This window comes from Phoca vitulina, unplaced genomic scaffold, assembly GCF_004348235.1.
Source record: "Phoca vitulina isolate PV1807 unplaced genomic scaffold, GSC_HSeal_1.0 scaffold17, whole genome shotgun sequence".
Lineage (NCBI taxonomy): Eukaryota > Metazoa > Chordata > Mammalia > Carnivora > Phocidae > Phoca > Phoca vitulina.
The window spans coordinates 26034612-26054380 of NW_022589720.1; the positions used below are offsets into that span (position 1 = coordinate 26034612).

At 36.8% G+C, this 19769-nt stretch overlaps 1 non-coding gene across 1 annotated transcript; it reads right to left on the reverse strand.

The window, feature by feature from the left end:
• Positions 1-18679: 18679 nt before the first annotated feature.
• On the reverse strand, positions 18680-18783 carry LOC116639298. Its single transcript, XR_004300808.1, has one exon. It is a non-coding gene; the product is annotated as a small nucleolar RNA U13 (small nucleolar RNA).
• Between the last annotated feature and the right edge of the window lie 986 nt (positions 18784-19769).

Below are 19769 nucleotides of genomic sequence, written 5' to 3' on the forward strand. Positions count from 1 at the left end.
ATTATTCCATCCAGACAGACACAGTTACCTAACTGCAAGCATGAGAAGCTGACAGAAGTTAGATGCCTCTTCAGATGTTTAGTTGATACCACACTAGTTCTCCAGACCACAATGGTAGCTCTCCAGTTTCCTTCCCTATTAAATGCAGGGGTTGGGTCAGATTATCTCTAAGGTCCCCGTATGCAATAACATCCTATGGCAATGCCTGTGTGCCCTGGGCTCTCTCTGTCACAGTCCAAGTTTGCCAGGACTCTTGGCTTCACCTACCTCATGCTCTCAGAGCTAGAGGTCATCTTAAACAATCTCCTTTTGGCCAGGACAAATCATCTCAGTGATTGAAGAAAAGCAATGAAGTGAGTTAGGCCACTCACTATGTGGAACAAAATTTTCTTAATGTTAGGGAATAGCAGTTTTGCCACTAACTTATTTTAGCTTCTATTTGGTAAGAGTGTACTCAATGCCTACTCATCCTTCAAATCTTAGCTACAGCATCATTTTTTTAAATGAAGTGTCCTCTTCCCTCCATGAATAAGTTAAATCTCTCTTACATTTAAGTTCTCATGGTTCGGTACCTCTCCTACATACTATTTATCAATCACAGTCACAATTTCACATTTATTTGCATGACTGCTCAATCAATGTGTCTTTCTCTCTCCAAGCTCTAAACTCCATGAAAGCAAATACTGTGCTTATCTTTTCTAACCATCTTATCATCAGTTATAATTAAATTTAAAATCTTAAAATCTTCAGTCTTTAAAATAATGTTACCTATTTCTATGCTAAGAAAAACTTTATGATTTTTCTCTCAAAGCAAACAAAAAAGTAGAGCTAACAATTATGGAGTGACACATACATATCTTTATTGGAGCTTGGTGTAAAGAAACCTAGAGAAGAATTACAAACTTGGGTTCAGGTTGCAGTTCCACCATTAACTAGCAGTATCTATGGGTAAGTACTGGAAAGTTTAAGGCTTTAGTGTCAGATAGAACTGGTTTTAAATCCTGACTCTGACAAATTAGTTGAGTGACTTTTAACAAATCACTCAACCTCTTTGAGGCTCAGATTTCTTCTCTATAAAGGGGGCAAGTAAAAATGGTAACAGTTACAATAACAGCAGGAAAGGAAGGGAACATCCAAACTGGGTAAATAAGGAGAATTTAATGAAGGGATTATTAACAAAGGTGTGGGCAAGGGAAGGTATGTGAATAAGCACTGGTGGAACATCCCAAATCTACCAAAGCAGAGAGCCATAACTGCCTCTGCCCTCCTCCTTCCCTGACCCCAGATTGGCTGGAAGAAGAAAAAAGTTACCTGATGCCAGAGAATTATAGGTAATGCTGTAGCTATAGCAGAGGGCCTTCAAAAGAGCACCACAGCCATGGCCAACATGTGGCCTGGCAAATAAGGAGCAAGGAGCCTTTCTCACCTACCACTCTCTGATCTCTGACCTATGTGTTCCATTGGCAAAGGAGTCTAGTTAATGAGGTACACAGAGGTAAGCCTCCCCGTGTACAGAAGATGAAAAAGAGTGAAGAGCAAACTTTAAGGACAAACAGAGAGACCTAGCACAAGTCCCTGTCAATACTTCACAAATTGAAGAGCTAATGAAAAAAGATCATATGCACGAAGGTGTCCAGCACAATGCCAGCCACAAAGAAAGCACTCAATTAATGTGAATTCCCATTCCAGCATAGTTTAGTTGGGCCTTCATGTCACCAAAAGTCAAATGAAGAAACTGTAATCACAGAGAACTCCATGGTTCCTTCAAACTCTAATTGCTGTTAACTACGTTCCAAGTCCTCTTACTTTTATAAAATAGAACCCTCATTTCAGGCAAGTTCTTCCTTGTGGTTAAACAGAAGTCTTCATTTGGCTGTTTAACAATATTTGAGAAACCATCCGGCAAAGGAGCCTTCCATACCTAACAGAAAGCTTTCCTTTAGAAATCAAGAGTGGAAAATGAAGATTGTGGTAGATAGACAGACAATTTGGCAAAGTTATCTTAGCTAGAAGAAATTACTTGTAAAATATTTTCCCTATTTTCATCAAAGCCTGCTCCTCCCTTAGCAACATGCTTTTTGATTCTAATGCCTTAACAGAAGCTGAGTTAACACAATGACTGAACCAGAATGACTCATCTTAATTGCATGGATATCTAGAATAACATGATTGGATTTATCCTATTCAAATAATTTGAGATCAGGAAATTAAAAGAGAAAGTAAGTCCAAATGTTCTTGGGTAGAATGGAGAGCAGAAGACACAAAGAGAAAAGGAGTATGTCTTATCCTGAGCTTTGATCAGGAGAGATTTTACCCCAGTAAAAACTAGTTTTTTCCTCCTCTGTATATTTGTACTTTGTTCTGAAACTGTTTTGAATTGTCTCTTGAAACAGGATGTTTGCTCTCACAGTTTACTACATCAAGCAAGCATACCCCTTTGCAATTGCTGTTCCCTCTAGGGAATGCTCTCTTCAACAACCCACCCTGACACTCCCAAAAATATCCACAAATCCATCTCCCTCAATTTTTCACATCTCTGTTCAAACGTCACCTTATCAGATAGGTCTTTCCTGACCATCTTATCCAGATAGCAGCTCCATCCTATCACTTTCTCTCTGACCTTAATTTTTCTCCACATTACTTATTGCCCAATATATATTTTATTTGTCTGTCTCTACCTATTTAACTGCCATGAAATCAGGGACTGTGTCTGTTTTGTTCCCAGGGCCTAGAACTGTCCCAGTAGATAATGAATAATCAAAAAGTTATTTGTTCTTGGCTGTAGAGAGGCAAAGTATACCAAGGAGAAGGGATTCTGTACTTTTTGTTGCAGTATACAAAATATGACTATAAGATACATGATTGATTTTTAACACACACACACACACACATCAATACCTACACATACAAATGTATATTGTCCTGTTTAAGGTTTTCAACTTGGGTAGCTATACATATATTTACACTAAGTTGCCATTACTTAAAATTTGTCAGAGTTTTATTTTATCACAGACATCAGATCAAATTCTTTTGAATAGTGTCAACTGTAGCAAAAATTCATTCTCTAAAAGTGAATTTTAGGGCACTTGGATGGCTCAGGCATTAAGCGTCTGCCTTCAGCTCAGGTCATGATCCCAGGGTCCTGGGATCGAGCCCCACATCGGGCTCCCTGCTCAGCGGGAAGCCTGTTTCTCCCTTTCCCACTCCCCCTGCTTGTGTTCCCTCTCTTGCTGTCTCTCTCTCTTTCAAATAAATAAATAAATAAAATCTTTAAAGAAAAAAAAAAGTGAATTTTATTTTCTTACATAATCCAAAATGACTCAAAGTAAGGGATGGCAAGTGAAGTTGATAAGCAGGTTGGGTGATACTAGTTGTGGACATTAAGGATTACTTTAGGACATTACTTTAGGACACTAAGGATTATATTAAACATTAAGGATGACTATGAAATAGTAAGAGCTTGATTTTTCAGAAGTTGAATCTGAAGACAATTACCCCATAAAAGGAGCTACAAACATTTTTATACAGTGGCCATATCATCAGAATCAGTGCATTATCCTTCAGAGTAACCACTCTGAGGGAAAACTGCCACTTTAATGAAAATATTCCTACTTTAATTTCAAAAATTATCTCATTGTCCCCTCCCCCATAGATGAATCTCAGATTTTCTTCCCTAAAGAGTTAAATGGGAGTTTAAAATAAACAGTTTCCATGAATTTCACTCCCCATGAACTCTTAGAAGACATATTTTAAGGTACACATCCTCATACTGTGTTTTCAATTTATGGGACATCATTTTCCTTCTCCCTAGCAATCTAAAGCTGTGTCAGAGGACTCATGATTAGGTCCTGCAGTGAGAACTATCAGAAAAGAGTCAGTCCAATAAAATGATCTCTTGTGTTTATAGATATTCACAGTTTATACCAGAACTTGTAAAATGAACCAAAAGAAACGGTTCATTTTACAACCCTAAAACGTTTCTGGGAAGTATTAGCACTTAGAATGAACCAAGCCAAACTAGGACATACCAGCTAGTCACAAATATATACCATGTTGATTACAAAGCTGAGACAAAGCCTTGGATAGCCCAAAACTTGAAAAGTCCATAAGCTAATGGTATCCAAAATTCTTGGCTTGGTTATTAAATACAGCATGAATATCCAACTAGTTTCTAGCTAGTAGACCCATGAGATTAAGTGATCACTTGTTTTTTTTTTCCTAAAACTTACTATCAAACATAAACAATTTATGGTAGGTGTGCCCCTAAAGATATCAGGAAATGCTTTTTAAAAATAGGCCTTTGGGATTTGTGGTAAGTCAAATAATGCCCTCCCCTCAAAGATATTAGGCTTTATTTTTTTAAATTTTATTATGTTATGTTAATCACCATACATTACATCATTAGTTTTTGATGTAGTGTTCCATGATTCATTGTTTGCGTATAACACCCGCTGCTCCATTCAGTATGTGCCCTCTTTAATACCCATCACCAGGCTAACCCATCCCCCCACCCCCCTCCCCTCTAGAACAATCTCTGGACCCTGTAAATGCTACCTTATAAGGATAAAGGGTCTTTATAAATGTAGGATCTTGAGATGTAGAGCTTATTCTGGATTATTCTGGTAGGCCCTAAATGCAATCACATATATCATTATAAGAGAGAGCAGACACAAACATACAGACACATAGGAGAGAAGGAAGCAATGTGACCACAGAGGCAGAGATTGGAGTAATAGAATCACAAGCCAAGGAATGCCAGCAGCCACCAAAAGTTAGAAGGGGCAAAAAAGGAATTTTCTCCCAGAGCCTCTGGAGGGAGCACAGCACCTGCCAACACCTTAATTTCAGCCCAGTGAAACTAAATTTTGGACTTCTGGCCTCCAAAACTGCAAGAGAATAAATCTTTGTTGTTTTAAGCCACCTAGTCCGTGCTAATTTGTTACAGGAGCCGTAGGAAACAGCTTTATTGAGATACAATTCACACAGTATATAATTCATCCATAAAGTGTACAAGTCATTGGTTTTTAGAATATTCACAGAATTGAATATTCTAAACCATCACTACAATCAATTTTAGAACACTGTCATCACCTCAAAAAAGAAACCCCATACCCACTAGTCACTAACTATTTCTCCACAACAAACTGGGAATCAACAAGTTTTCTTCGATCTATCAGTGAATTAAGATCACACAACAAACCACTGGCCCCAAATTCTGAGAAACAGGCAGATACAGAGAATCGTAACTTACCGGATCAAGAACCCAAGAGCAGAAACTTCCATGGAAACCAGTATCAGGGTAGAAAAATCTAGACTATACTTGATCAATTACTAGAAACTCAGTGTGGACAAACTTAAGAGCTAAAAATTCCTGGGAGGGACAGTCTTACGGGAAGAGAGATCTCCTTCTCTTTTGTGAGTATTCCCTCCAGGAGCCCCATAACGTTTTCACAGAGATGATTAGAGAAAAATCCCCTCATGCTTCCATCAGGCGGAGAAGAAAAGTATTCATTTTGAAACAAGCCCAAGCACTCTGTTCTTAACAAAAAATCTATTTCACTAGAGCCTAAGAGACATGAAGGATGGGAAATATCCCAGCTCCAATCCCCTCTAGCCTTTGATGTGGAGGAAGGGAAATATATAACTGCAGCCTCTTCTAGTCTTCCTGTTCCACCTAAGTGTATGTGTGTGTTTGTGGAGAAGGGATGGGGGAGAGACATGAGAAGCACTTTTAAAGGTCACAGCCCACGGGCACAGGCTCACTAAAAATCTAAGACATAATCATAGGACTACAGAATGCTTCCCCTTCCCCCACACCTTACCACCACATAAATAAGGCCTATATACTGAAGTTCCTTTTACCCCATATATTATGTCCAGTTTTCAACAAAAAAATTACAAGGCATATTAAAAGGCAAAAAACACAGTTTAAAAAGACAGGGCAATCATCAGAACCACACTCAGATATACCAGGGATGTTGGAATTATCATCAGAGACTGGGAATTTAAAATAACTATGGTTAATATGCTAAGGGATCAAGAAAATGAGAAGACAAGCCACAGACCTGGAGAAAACATTTGTAAATATGTATCTGACAGAGGACTGATATACGAAATGTATAAAGACCTTTACACTATAACCAAGTGAGATTTATCCCTGGGATGCAAGGTTGGTTTACATATGCAAATCAACCAATGTGATGTACCACATTAACAGACTGAAAAATAAAAACCACATGATCATCTGAATAGAAGCAGAAAAAGCATTTGACAAAATTCAACATCCATTCATGATAAAAAATTTCTCAACAAAATAGGTATAAAAGGAAATTTCCTTAACACAATAAAGGCCACTTATGAAAAGCCCACAGCTAAAATTACAATCAGTAGGGGAAAAATATGAAAGCTTTTCCTCTAAGATCCAGTATAAGGCAAAGCTGTCCACTCTCACCACTTTTATTCAACATAGTACTGAAGTACTAGCAAGAGCAATCAGACAAGAAATAGAAGTAAAGGCATCCAAATTAGAAAGGAAAAAGTTAAATTATCTGTTTGCAGATGACATAATCATGAAAGAAAAAAAATCCAAACAATGAATAAATATATATTAATGTGTTCAACCTCATGTCTAATCAGACAAATATAAGTCAAAACCAAAATGAGATTCCACTATACTCCAAACAAATTAAGAAAATTTTAAAAGTCTGAAAATACCATGTGTTGAGTGAGGAAATGGAGCAAATGGAAACTCTCATACTATACTGCTGGGAATACAGATTGGTACAACTACTCTGGGAAAGCAAGTGGATGGACATTATCTACCAAAACTGAATATATACATATCTATGATCCACCAGTTCTGCCCCTGGGTACACTCCCTAGAGAAACTCTTGCATATCTGCATTAAAATACATATACAAGAACGTTGGCAGCAGTTTGTCCTTAACAATCCAAAACTGGAAATTTGGAAACAACAAGGTGTCCATCAACAGTAGAATGAATAAATTTTAGTATATATCAACAATGCAATACTACACAGCAATAAAAATGAATAAAAACCTTAACAAGATGGTTGGCTATTAAGAACAAAATATTAAGCAAAAGAAACAGAGATGACAATAAGATAAATAAAATATGAATCTATTTTCATGAAGTTTAAAAATGTGCAATACTAAAATTATTACTATTTTTTAGCAATATACATCATTCAAGTAAACTTTTCAGACTATTTGGTTTTAAGCAGGTATCAAAGATTTTTTTCTCTTACATTTTACACACAAGGGAAAAGATACCTACAGACCTATTCAAATATTTTTTTCTTTGTAGGTACATTTTGTAGAAAAAGAGAATGATTAGGTAGTCATTTAGTCTAGATAGATAAAGATGACAGTCTGGCTAAAGGTAGTAGATTTTTGACTGACAGTCAAATGAGAACCAAACTGATGGGTAATTAATTTCTGAAACAAACTTTAATCTCATTAAAGTCCATAGAAAATTGTTCAGGGGCTCTATCAGGAACACTAATCTTTGCCAAGAAAGTTGTTGTAAAATACATCATACAGAAAGGTTCTATTCCAGACCAGAGTTGGGAAATTTTTCTTTTATAGTACATAATGTACAAAACTAAAAGAAAGGCAAGGAAATCATTGCCATAAAATGCAGGACAGCAGTTACCTGAAGCCAGAGTGAGGAAGTGGTACTTGAGAAGAGACACGTAGGACATCTAGAGCACTGCTGGTTGCAATTACTTGCATGGCTTTCTCTTCTTTTCTTTGTTCATTAAATTGTCTTTCATTAAACTGGAGTACTTTTCTATACACGCATTATATATCTCAATTTGAAAGAAAATAATAAAATAAAGGGTAGATGAATATCTGAGACACAGAGTGATTATAAGTGATTTGCATATTTCACACCCACATGAAATATGTTACGTGAGTACCAAACCTTATATGATAGAGTCTTAGCATAAAACGGCCTTCTCTAGTCCTTCTAAAAAGCCTTCACATTCTTTCCATCCCACAGCGATTATTTCATCATCTGTTCTCACAGAACTCATTGTTTAAACATCTCACTGGCAATTAACTATGAAGTGTCTCACAACCGTTTCTATACTATTAGGGTTAGGGCCTTTCACATTGTATGCTGTGTCTTCTAGTTTATGACTTGGCACACAGTACCCTCTTGATATACACTTATTTATAAGAAGCAATACAGAGTCTAAGTGTGTATCCCACATCAGAACAGATCATGTTAAAGCAGTGTCCCAGTATTTATCATCATCATTTCTAAAACACTTTTCTTGAATCCAGCTCTGAGTGTTAGAAATGAAGGCTCATGCCCTTCTTCCATCAGTCAGAAAACACTCTTACTCTTTCTACAAACCCAAAGAATGGTGGCCACATGAAAGCATTTGTTATCCAATTATAGGGCAGCTCCTCTAGGGATTCATTAAAGTCTTTGAGGCTTAAAAATTGATGAACAATTTCTGCGCAGGGGGGAAAAAAAAGCAATACCTTGGAGTCTGATGTAGAATGAGGACACAATTACTTTATTCACACTATCCTTATGAGGGGTGTACTTAATTCTGATCATGAACTTCTTTCCTAATATGGATTTACTTTGCAGTTTCCATTCAAAGCACAAAGCTCATTCTTTCAACAAATATTTAAGTATCTACTACATGTATGTCACCAAGCCAAGACATGATGACATGACATCCTGAATGCTCTTTTTCTCCTTGCCAAACATATTCTCATTTATTGATAGTCATTATCAAGGGAGAAACACAATTCATATGTTAGCAAATAGTCCTTTTCTTTGTAACATGATATTGCAAGCAAGGTATTAAAATATAATAGCTATAACATTTCAGGGTGAAGTGCTAGACCAAGATGCAAATTTTAAAAGGTGGTATTTTTAAAAAATGGTTATAAAACTCTGGAATCCCTCACTTGCATCTAGGGCATTAAAAAATGGGGGAAGAACAGGGTTTGGGGAGAAATATTTCCCCAAAGGATACCCAACCTCTTTTCCTCCATGAAAGAGATGTGGGAGAAGTACTAGCCCCTAAAACAAAGTCTAATGACAGGGGCTTCAAGGACATTTATTACTCAGAGAGAATTTCTTAAGAAGATTTCTGTGGAGAAAATTCTTGGCATTTTATGAATCCATCCTCTTCTAAGGGGAAAGTGAATTCCTCCTTCTTAACTCCAGTCAAGAGAGATAGAGGACAAAGAGAGCACTCAGAGAACTGATCACTAATCTCCTTCTGTTAGAGAGGAAACCAGTGAGCTGGTGTCTGACTGGAAATTCTAAAGAGCAACAGAAAGGTAGGCTTGCAGCATTGGCAAAGGGAAAGTAGTTGCTGCTGCATTTACTGTGTTTCCTGGGACAAAGATGATGGAGGGATTCCCATAATCTAGATATGGGACATATACAAGTTAATAGTCCGCAATTTAGGTCTGGACAAAAAGAGCTACCTGGAAGAAACTGAAAACAAACAAGCTTCAGATTCCCAAGTAGTTAATTAATTCATCTCTCTGCTTCTGCCCTTGCTCCAGTCAGTATATTTTACCACAGAAGTCAATGTTTCTGTTAAAACATAAGTCAGATCATGTCACCCCTCTGCTCAAAATCCTCCAATGGCTTCCATGTCACATGAAGTAGAAGCCCAAGCCCTCACTAGATCTCTGAGGTTCTACACAATCAGACTGCATGGCCCATGCCCTTAGTTCCTCCCCTGTCCTCAGCTCTCTGCAAAGTAGGCACATTGACCTCTTCCTGTTCCTCATGGTCATCAGGTCCTCTGCACTTGCCAGGCCCTCTGCCTGGAATGTTTCCATGCCTTAGAGTCCTTACATTTTTCACAAAGCCTTCCCTGAGACCCCCATTTAAAATTTCAATGCTTCCCCTAACACTATTTCCCTTTCCCTATTTTATTTTTAACTCTCATCACTGCCTAATTTACTATGTGTATGTATGTGTTTATATATCTTGTGTATAGATACATATTTTTATATATATGTATACTATATATGCAGATTATGTATATTATATATGTCATGCATATATTAGGCATAGATGTATATATATATTATATGTATATATACATATATATGTATAATACATACATATATATTATGTATATATAGGAAATAATACCTACAGTATAATTATATTTGTGTGCGTGTATGTGTGTGTGTGTAAAATTATGTCTCCCACTAGAACCACAATTTCCATAAAGGCACGGATTTTGTCTGTTTTTTTTCATTGTTATGTACCACTGTTACGTACCAGGGCTTAGAGCAGTGCCTGGCATAAAATAGTTGCTTAATAAGTATATGTTGACTGAATGAATGCATTTTAATAAAATTTGGGCGAATGAAATATTTCTAGCTTGTTGTTCCAAGAGGAGGCCAAAAGGGAAAAAAAATCAGAACACCCCAGAGGAGGAAGTCACCAAACCCACATACAAATTTGCTGGAAGCAGTAGGTTTGAGCCTTTTGCTCCTTCCTCTTTCATAAGCCCAGTGTATGGATTTCAGTCAGCAATGGTTATGATCTGTGATTTTCCCCTCCTGGGTTGGATGAAAACTTAAACAAGCCAGGAAATGTTTGTACAGACATAAAAGTGAAAGTAAAAATCTAGGGCATGAATCATGTGGGACTGCTAAATATAATAACTACCATGATTTCTAAGTAGAGTTAAGAATATATATTTTTCTTTGACTCCAAAATTTTCTAGAAATGTGTTCCTACCTTTAAAAATCCTGAGTCCATGGGGCACCTGGGTGGCTCAGTCGGTTACGCTTCTGCCTTCGGCTCAGGTCATGATCCCAGGGTTCTGGAATCGAGCCCCGCATCCTGCTCCCCGCTCAGCTCCCTGCTCTGCTTCTCCCTCCCCCTCTACCTGTTGCTCTCCCTGCTGGTGCTCTCTCTCCCTCTCTCTCCTTGTTAAATAAATAAATAAATAAATAAGAAAATAAAAGTCCTGAGTCCAGAATTCAAGTGTTAAAAAAAGGCAAAGTTACAGGTGGCAGAGGAGTGAAGAGCAGAAAGACTGCAACATTAAAGTGGCCTTCTTACCTCCCCCTCAACATGACTTCTACAGTTCCTTTCAACATAACCAAGAAAACTTCCAAGGTTTTAAGAGAAATGGAGCAGAGTATATTAAAATTAGCTGAATAATATATAAACAATATCTCAGATCTAAATAAACTGCTTAAAACTTAAACACTTATGCACACACATGAACACACATTTGCACATGCTCACGAGCACACCAACAAGCATATTCTGAGGACCCCTCATCCTAACAGGTCACAAGGAACCACAGCCTTAAACTTCTCAGGCTCTCCCAAACGTCAAGGCCCACTTTACACAGGAGTTCATTCACTCTACCATGCACCCTATTTCAACCCATTTCTGCAGAGAGAGGACAGCAGCAAATTGAAGTTACCAATGAATATGCTGGAGGTTTACCCAAAACCAGAGAAAGTCTCAATAATACTATAAAAACAGTAGTAACAATAGTAGTAGCAGCAGTAATAGTAATTACAATAGTAAGAGGAGGAATAGAACAATAACTATCCCTCTTGAGCATTAATGCAGATAAATGGTTCTAATGCATGATGTCATTTGAATCCTCACATTCCCTTAAAGTAGATTATGGGACTCAAAATATGTATTTCATAGGAAACCATTGTCCAGTGTGGTTTTAAATCATGAGCTGTAACAATTTAGCAAATCAGAGAAATAAAAAGAAGATAAAAAGAAATACTTTTAATGCAATTACAATTTTTTATTATTTTAATGAAGTACTAAACCTTCCTTGCATATCAATGAGAATAAACAGTCTGAATATACAAGGACCTCACTGCAAATTGTTAGCAGTGAATTAGGAAAAAGGCTACAATGTCCCTGGACACATTTACCTACACAGTGTAGGCCATCAATAAGTATTTGATGAATGCATAAATGAGTGAACAAATAAATGAGTGAATGAAAAAACAAACCAAAAAAACCGCACTCCTCTTTGACTTCTTGGTTCCCTAAAAAACATAAGATTTTATTCCTCTTGAGTAATTTCTCTTGCTAGATCTGTCTGTCTCTATACACAGCAAACTCTCCAGTGTTTTCTGGATAATAACAGACACTCCAGAGTCCTCTGATGTTCAGAAAGAGCCAGTCATCCCTTCCATTCTGTTCCTGTTGCCACTACCCTCATTCAAATTCAAATCCATATCACAAAGTCATCCACTTTCATCCTACACTCCAATCCATCTTCCACACTGTCCCAGATTAAGCTCTTTTATATCACTTTGCATACATCATAACTCCTCAAATGACTCTCCATTGCCTACACAAAGGACAGCCTCTCTACTCTGACATTCAAAACTTTCAATAATCTGACACATACCCACATTTCCTCTTTTATCTCCTTCTGCCTCTCAACATGTACATTAAATCCAGTGATTCTTGAGAGTGCATAATTTTGCAAAGCCTACTACACTTTCCCTCTGTTCATACCTTTGTTCGCACCATTCCTTTTACCCATAAATATCTCCACTCAGCTTCAGCTATGAAAATTTTATCCATTTTTCAGATTCCAGTTCTAATTTTCCTCCTTCAATATGTAATCTATGATTGACTTAGTCACAGAGACCCTCCACCCTGTTATCCATAAAGAAAGCTTCTGAGATAAAAAACACATTGATTTTGCATAACTACAGAGTCAAATATTATCCAGTTCAATGTTTCACTAACTGTGCCTCAAAGTGTCTCAAAATTCTTCAAAAAAAACCAAAATCAAAACCAAAATAAAACATACAAAAAAATAGAGTTTCTTGTCAAATAGCTTTGTAAAAAAACTCTATATACTCTTCTCTTGGAGATTCACAGTGAATATTAGCATATCAAAGGCTCTGAGAATCCTGCCATGAAGAAATGTGATTAACTTGGTTTAATCCAGTATTTCCCAAGTATATTGACCAGATTCTCCAGTTTTCATATATATCAATAAAGCTTTCTTAGAAAGCTAGTTTTCCATGGATCACACTCTAGGAAAACACTAATCTAATATTAATCTAATACAAGTCCTTCAAGGCAAGAGATGATGCAATTAAGCTCCAGACAAGTGAAGTAACTGAATAAAGACCATGAGTTAGTTTGTAGAAGAGCCAGTACACCCCCAAGTCTCTTGCTTTCCAAACCAATGCTCTCTCACTATATCACTATTATCAAATATATGACAGCATGAAATTGTATGCTTGGTATTTTTATTTTATATGTCACTAAATGTCTTAGACATTGAAATCCTTTTAGCAGTAATTTGTTTTGGGAGGAATATATTATAGGCAAAAAAAAAAAGCCATATTTTAGCCCAAAAAGAATCTCTATATACACACAAAAAAAGAAATTAATCAGGGAAGCTAATATCTGTATAGTGTCTAGGGATTAGAATTCAGATTACCAAGTTGAATTTACAGAAATCTAAAATTCTGGGATACCCCATGGACAAGGTGGTTAAGAAAGATAAATCTAGTGTCATATTATACAAATAGACACAAGCATAAAATAAATAAATAAGTAAATCCTTCCCAGGGTTCACTATACCATATTTTTCCCTTACTACAAGCCTCTGAGTAAAAACAAAAACAAAAGCAAAAGCATATTTTTGTTTAATGAGATCTCAGCTGGACCAATCATTTGTGACAAATACTACTGATTGCCTACTCAATACCTTCCCCTTCCATTTTTCCTTCTTGATTTGGTCAGAGAATGTGTGCAGCCATGTATTTAGGAAAGGTGAGCTCTTCTCCCATTTCCAAAAGATAAACCATGATTTGTCTATGCCAATCTTGATCATTCTCACTGTATTTCCCAGTGGATTGAAAAGTGAGAATATAGCCAATATATAAGGAAAGTATATTGGGGATTTTGAAGAAGATTATTGCCCCTAATAAGAGACAGGGGTTGAGTTAGGACAACTTTTCATACTGTATTCCTGTATTCCTCTAATGCGGAAGTAATGTTTGAACCATTGAAACCATCTTGACACCATAACGAATAAGCCTAAAAACAAAGACTAATATGCTGAGGCTGGCAGAACAGAGGGTTCTCAGGAAAAAAAAAGGCACTCTCCCCTCACACAGTACTTATTCTCTTTTCCTTCCAATCCTCCAGACCACGCACCCTGAATCAAGCTCTCCCTACCTTCTTTCTGTTTCTGCCTTCACTTCTAGAAATGGAGAGTTTTCCAAAAGTCCCCACTGTCACCTCAATGCAAATATTTAAACACTTAAGATCACAAATTTGCTACATATACCAATATCCACCACTTCTCCAACCTCCCAGACTGGAGTTCTTTCTCTTCTTCCCATATGTCAGCACCTTTTGGAAAGAATATTTTAATGAAAGCAACACAGACAAATTTACAGTTTTGACAAAGGCCACCCTGCTTCCATAAGACTCTTTGATGACAGAGTATCCTAAATCTCCTCTTATCCACTGAACTGCTTAGCATTACATTTATTAGTGCTCCATAACTATTGTTTAATTAATTTACAAAAAAGTAGACCCAATTAATTTATCCCAAGAAAAAGAAAAAAAGGTCAGGAACATTTGGTTAATTTAACATTTGATTAAATGAAAGGAACTGCCTAAATAAAATGACAGAAATAAGTTCTATCGATGCAAGGGTATTTCAACAATAATTTCAGAACTGTCATGTTTCTTTTTTCTTTTTTATTATTATGTTCAGTTAACCAACAATTTGATAATATGGGGACCTTAGTTACAACATCTCATATTTGTTTAGTGTTTTGTGAGTTAGAGAGCCTGTATCTATTACCTCATCTGAGCATTCTTCATGTGATATATCATTTTTAGGTATAACAAGTTTGTACAACAACATTGGTAAACAATTTTGAGAGACAGCATATGATCAGAGTTCACTCACAAACACATATTTCAATTATAAGTTGATTTGAAGCTTTGAAAGAAAAAAGAAAGAAAATGAAAACCAAAAATATATAAATTCTCCAGAATGGAGTCCATTGCATTAGGCAGGCCAGATCTGGGACACTTTTGTTTATTTCTGCATGCTGTATTGCAAAAGGGACACTGTCAAAACAATGGATCAGACAAAGGCAACCAAGATGTCTGGAAATTATCTTAAATGAAAAATGTAAGAACTGGAAATGTTTAGCCTATAAAAGAAAAAATTTCAGGGATGACATCATAGACATCTTTAAACTCAAGACTGTCAAGTGAAAAGGTGGCAAGATTCTTTCCCTCATGGTTCTGATAGCAGAACTAGTGTCAATGAGCAGAAGTTAAAAAGGCAAAGTGATCAACATAAGAACATAGAGGATTTTCTAATACCCCTCTCTTCCATTGTTCTCCAATATTCCAGGCTATTCAACACAAAGAAGAAATTTTCTAAAATCTGAAGTTGTCTAATAACTATCTGTGAATTAGTTACCTAAGGACTTTCTGATGCCCTTCCTCAGGAATGCTGTGAGAGGAATTTTTATATTGGCAGGATGAGCCAGATAACTAACATCCATAAACCCTTCCACTTGAAGACTCAAGGATTCCATGTTTTGAGAGCAGCCCAGGAATAACTGATCAAGCCCCACTCAATTTATTTGTGTTACCAACTTATCTTTCAAAGTACAAGATAACTAAATATATAATTTGCAAAAGATATGGGTAAACAACTAAAATCTAACCTCTAGTGATTGGTAATGAGCATCCTCAGAACCTAGAACAATACCAGACACAGAGTAGGAGCTCAATAATATGTATGATTTAATGAATGATGTAACTATCTAGAAGTTAGGTAATTCTGACAGGTTTCCAAACATTTCCACACAAGTTAGCTTGTTGAGCTTCAGCAACAACTCTATGAGGCAGACTAGGCAGGTTAGTATGTCATTTCATACACCTTATTTTGTTCCCTCCCCCAAGTATGCTCTTCTATTAACATTATGCTTTTAGGTTTCATCAAAGATTGTTAAAAGAAAAATTCATCACAAGAACATCTTACATAAAATCACGATTGAAACATCACTGTCCATCACAACCCTCACACAAGAAACAACATTATAAATTCCTCCTGCAATTAATGACAAGAAAAAGTTTGCCTTGCCATACTGGTTTGTCTGCTCTGCCCTCCCTCCCTTCCTCCTTTCCTTTCTTTTCTTTTCTAAATAAGATAATGGGGACTCTATAAACAAACATGGTTTCTTTTTTCTTCAGAAATTGCCAGAAAGTTCAGTCAACCTTGTAGCTCTAACTTTGACATCCCAAATTCCTAACATAAATCTTTCCAACATTATAACACACCAGGACTTAGAAACTTTTTTTGTTTTTAAAGCAATGGAATTTTTGGTTTGAAAAAAATTATTACTTGGAATCTTGATACATAGAACAGATGAGTACAGCTGTTAAGAACAGAGCTCAGAGCCCTCCCAACCAAACCTCCCTCAAAAATCCTCTACACACAGGTGGCCCTAGATGGCAATGACTGTCATTTGAAAACTACTGCTCTACATATTTTTAATTTTTTTAGCTGCCTTGTTTTGTGCATTTTTATTATAAACCACATGAAAATGTTTCAGCATTAGGCACATGAAAAGTGTGTATATTTCTTTATATGCTTACACATGAGACAATGGAAATGTTAGACATTAACAATAGGTAGCCAATGTATGGGGCCAAGATCATAAACCAAAACTACTTTAGATTCAAGCAATACCTAGGTTAAAATCTCAGCTTCTCACTGTATAAGGGTGAGAGTTATTTAACCTGTCTTGGCTAAAATTTATACACATATAAAAACAGTTACAATAGTATCTATCTTACAACATTGCTTTGAGGATTAAATGAAATAAAGTTTGTAAGTAACTCTACACAATACTTGACATATAATAGGGACTTATTATTATCTTCATTACTTTTTGACACTTACCCCTCTGGGCTGGTCAATATGTTATGCCAATAGGAAATTTTTTAAAAAGGGGGATGCGGGATATACTAAGTCTGGAACCTGGAAACGACAGGGACAACATATAGCACTGGAAAGCAAGTGCAGGATAAGACTGACCAAGACAAAGAGTTAGCCTGGTGTTCATTAATAATGTTGAGGGAAAGGTATAATTGCCAAACTTAGCTAACAAAAGAAACTACGTTATCATAAAAGGCAGAAAATGAGGCTAACTTAAAGAAGTACTTAAAGATTTTGTCACTAACCCAATCACCATCAAACCCAACAGATAAGGGAAAGTTTTTACTTTCTTTTTTTTTTTTTTTTAAAGATTTTATTTATTTATTTGACAGAGAGAGACACAGCGAGAAAGGGAACACAAGCAGGGGGAGTGGGAGAGGGAGAAGCAGGCTTCCCACAGAGTGGGGAGCCCGATGCGGGGCTCGATCCCAGGATCCTGAGATCATGACCTGAGCCGAAGGCAGACGCTTATGACTGAGCCACCCAGGTGCCCCGAAAGTTTTTACTTTCTTGAGCCTTGTCCCAGATGTTTTACTTTCAAGGAAACACATTAAATTGCTTGTATGTGATGAATTACAACTTCAACAGAACCACTGGGGAAAACATTGAAGAGCATTTGTTGGCCCAGCCCAGCAAACTGTCCTCCAGCTCCTCTGTCAGACCCCTCCAACAGGAAATCTTTTTAAAGCAATGTTTTAGCTCTACCACTGACATCTACCTATAAACTAATGTGATGTTTGGCACGGAAGGTTGTTTATTTGGGTGTGTAAAGGTTCTGGCTGTTAACTTGGAGAGAAAAGTTATTACTCTACCTCCCTTCAGACACCATCCAAATACTTGTTTGACAGGGTGAACACCCACTACACACAAAAGTGGGGTTGAGCCAGACTTCTGCAACACTAAGTGGGTGAAACTGTCTCTGACACTTCCTTTCCACCTCTCCCTCTGTGAGTCCCATCCCTTACCCCCAGCGGTCCAACTACTCAATCCAGATATCTATCTGAACTCTTTTGCCAAGACTTTGCTATTATCTAATTGTCACCTGATGCCCTTTTTCCCTTTCCCTTATCCTTTCAAGCAGGCTATAGCTGATAAGTGTTCCCAGGAGCATTTAAATCTTTTAATTGGTACTTAAGAATGTCATACTGAAAGGTCTTCAGAGCTTAAAGGAATAAAGTCCAGCTGACAGAATTTGAGGTTCCATGACAGGTCTGAGGGAGATCTTTACAAGCTTACCCAGGTTAATCACCCCATTAGTGACCATCTACTACTCTTACATTCAAGGCTGACCTGGAAAGAAATAGTCATTTCCCTAGACACACCTAGAAGAAGGAAATTACCATACATATATGTATGATATATATATATATAACATATATTATACTATATATTTATAATATATACAGTAAATATGTATGTGTAAATACATTGTATATTTAGGGTAGTGTATTTATACATATATAGTATTTATACACATATATAGCATATACTATATATACAGCATAATAGATAACACATATTGATAGTATATATAGTATATACACATATAAAGTATATACCATATGTATACTATATATATATGATTGATAAATTAGAGTATATACATATAAATTTCATGCACACCTAACCCCTATAAGATTTTTCTTTGTTTCTTTTTTTTCTTCATGTCAGACAGGTAATGTGCCGAGGTTGTAGCCAGGTTTGAGGGAGGCACATGTCACACAACAGCATGAACACCCTACCGTCATACTCATGAACTACAAATGAATTCAATGCCTGTAAGGTTTTTAAAAAATACTTAGGAAATTTATTTTGTAGGTCACACAACCTTTATAAATGTTTCCATAATCATATTTTGGCTGGCTGCAGAGTCACTCCGCATCATTAATTAAGAATGTTTCTGTACTAACAGCTCATTTCCAACATGAATCTTCCACTGTAATGTAGTTAGGCAGCCAGGTGACCTCTACAGAGCAGGTTCTTAAATTCCCATGAATACAGTTCATAAGGCTGAGTTGCCAGAAACAGCAAGTCACAGATTCCATGACTCCCACCCTTTACTTTATACTGAAGAGTACAGGATACCCCACAAGGCACATATGGCGGGCCAAATACCCAAGGGATGATTGCAACATTGGCAACAAACTCAAATCATTTACATCCAGCAAAGTAGATGCCTTGGTATGGAAAGATGTGGGATGATATGGAGAATTGGGAAGAATCACATAAAAAAAAAATATGAAAAGGAAAGTAAACCAGACACTTAGAAGACCAGGGGGAAAAAAGGTGGAATTCAAATACTTCATGTATAACTATTATAACAAGATGACAGAGGGTACTTTTTAAAAGCCTTAAAGTGGAGACTCTTAGGCCAAAACATCTGTGGAATTGAAAAAAAAAGGGGGGGCGCTTATGATTGCCAACATCTCCATTCTGCTTGCCTCCTTTGGCACCAGCAATGAGCAATACATTAAAAAAGCGTTTAGACTGTCAGTAAATGTGATTGATTTTTTTCTACTTTGCTAAAAGCCTGCTACATGGTGGAACAAAAAGCAAATGCTTTCCTCATATCCAGGTCTGGGTGGAACTCTTACATTATTTTAATACCCATCAAGGGATACCTTTGTCTCTCCATGGAGACAGGGAAAGCAATCTATGTCCACAAAAAACTTTTTGTCCTTTCATTGTCCCCCTTTCCCTCCAGAACCCAAAGAATTTGACTCAAAACTAGAAAACCTCACCATGGAAATTTAGT